Here is a 2,500-nt window from a genome sequence, read left to right on the forward strand (position 1 = left end):
TTCAGATTATAGAGCTGATAGGTCTCGGTAGGGGGTTGAGTGGTGGCTTGAGAGGGCCTTGGTGGGGGCTGACAGGGTTTGGTAGGGCTTGGCAGGGGTGACAGCAAAGGCTTCTGTTTAAAATCTCACATCTCAAGCCACCTCATTACTTGAGAGGTGACAAAGGGCTTGGCAGAGCTTGACAGGGATTGGTAGAGGTGACAGAGGCAGGCAGGAGTGACAGGGGATGACAAGGAACACCTCAAAATTAATGTACAGACCGACTGCCCCTCTAAAAATGCTTCAAACTTTCCTTGTTTTGTATAAGCTTGAGCACCTGGTACACTCACGGGCACACAGCACCCCCGGGCCGTCCCCCAACACCTCAGGACTCGGGAAAGGGGGGGTCCCAGGCCGGGATGGAAATAAATAAATAAAAATAAAAGCTGGAACCGGCCTTACCTTTCTTGAGGGCGTCTTCTTTATGTCTGTACATATTTCCACGGTGGCACACGCTACTAGCCGCCCCCTGGACACGCCTCTCGCCACCTCACGCATGTACAGACCGACTGCCCCTCTCTGAAAAGCAACAAATTCAGCCCTATATCAAGTCTGACTCGTGCCTGTTTACATTTCTCTGGGTCTCTGTCAGGGCTCAGGCGTGTAGAATGAAAGAATGATAGAAAACGAAAGATTTTCAGGGGAAACTAGTTATAAGTCTATTATAAAATACCGTGATACAACCACTAATAATGTCTTAATAATGCACTTTTTCCTAACAGTATACTGAGGTCGACAAACTGAAAGGCTTTGGAGTAGTCAACAAAGACTGATTTCACTAATTAATTGCTTGGTATGTCAGTCACTTTGAATCGTCTTTTTGCCTTGTGACTAATTTTTAATGTCTCGGTTAGGTTAGGATAGGTTAGGTTAGGTTAGGTTAGGTTAGGTTAGGTTAGGTCAGGTTAGGTTAGGTTAGGTTAGGTTAGGTCAGGTTAGGTTAGGTTAGGTTAGGTTAGGTCAGGTCAGGTCAGGTCAGGTTAGGTTAGGTTAGGTTAGGTTAGGTAAGGTTAGGTTAGGTTAGGTTAGGTTAGGTTAAAAAAAAAAGAGATTTTTTTTCAGGTGAGGGCCAGTTAGGTTGTTTTTGTGGTACAGATTTAAGGTACAGTGACACATGGTACAGTGGCTTATGGTGAAGGTAGACAAGGCCTTCCTGCACCATTAGCACCATAGAGTACAGTGCTGTGGTACTGTAGCACTGAAATATTAAGCAAACACAAAAAAAAAAAGATATTTTTTTTCAGGTGAGGGCCAGTTAGGTTGTTTTTGTGGTACAGTTTTAAGGTACAGTGACGCATGGTACAGTCGCTTATGGTGAAGGTAGACAAGGCCTTCCTGCACCATTAGCATCATAGGGTACAGTGATGTGGTATTGTAGCACTGAAATATTAAGAACACGAAAAAAAAACGATACATTTTTTTTTAAGTGAGGGCCAGTTAGGTTAAGTTTTTGGGGTACAGTTTAAATGTACAGTGACGCATGGTATAGTGGCTTATGGTGCAGGTAGACAAGGCCTTCCTGCACCATTAGCACCACACAGAGAGAGAGAGAGAGAGAGAGAGAGAGAGAGAGAGAGAGAGAGAGAGAGAGAGAGAGAGAGAGAGAGAGAGAGAGAGAGAGAGAGAGAGAGAGAGACTTAACCAAACCTAACTAACTGAATTAATATAAACCTAACCTGATGGAAAGAAATAAAGAAAAAATAAAAGCTGCAACCGGCCTTACCTTTCTTGAGAAGCGTCTTTTTTATGTTTTTACATATTTCCCTGGTGGCAGACGCTACTAGCCGCCCCCTGGCGACACCCCTCGCCACCTCACACATGTACAGACCGACTGCCGCTTTAAAAAGCAACAAATTCACTCCTATATCAAGTCAGACTGGTGCGTTTGTTTACATTTCTCTTGGTCTCGGTCTGGACTCAGGCCTGCAGGATGGGAGAATGTTAGAAAACGAGAGATTTTCAGGCAAAACTAATATAAGTTAATGTTGTGGTACAAAACTACAACCACTAATAATAATATACCTCATGTTTTAATAATGCCAAGACAATACAAGATAAACATTAATGACTTACAATGAAAAACAAGATGGAGATAGACAAATTAGGAAAGAAATAGGTTTCTATAGAGTATTACTGTGTGTGTGTGTGTGTGTGTGTGTGTGTGTGTGTGTGTGTGTGTGTGTGTGTCACTAATTTCTATCTCTTTCTCTCTCTCCTGAGAACTATTTCATATTGCTGTACATCAACATGAAATATCACCACACAAGCCTCTCTCTCTTTCTCTGCACCTCACAACACAACACAACACTTTATCACACTAATCAGTAAACAATACCAAAAGCTCCCCTTCTGCAGGCCTGACTCCTCCCTTTCATTCAGACCCTTTCTTTCCCTCTCTCTCAGCTTGCCCGCCTTCGTATCTGCGTCTATATTTACTCTTGATTCAAGTATACAACTCTAC

At 43.1% G+C, this 2,500-nt stretch overlaps 1 long non-coding RNA gene across 1 annotated transcript in view; it reads right to left on the reverse strand.

The window, feature by feature from the left end:
• Window positions 1-2,500, reverse strand: part of LOC135106070 (uncharacterized) — an 86,399-nt gene that overhangs the window by 15,754 nt on the left and 68,145 nt on the right. The window contains exons 24-25 of the long non-coding RNA XR_010271119.1: window positions 1,763-1,962; window positions 442-558 (exon numbers count right to left, since the gene is read on the reverse strand). This is a non-coding gene — a long non-coding RNA (uncharacterized LOC135106070). The remainder of the gene's footprint in view (window positions 1-441; window positions 559-1,762; window positions 1,963-2,500) is intronic.

This window comes from Scylla paramamosain, chromosome 12 (genome assembly GCF_035594125.1).
Source record: "Scylla paramamosain isolate STU-SP2022 chromosome 12, ASM3559412v1, whole genome shotgun sequence".
Classification (NCBI taxonomy): Eukaryota; Metazoa; Arthropoda; class Malacostraca; order Decapoda; family Portunidae; genus Scylla; species Scylla paramamosain.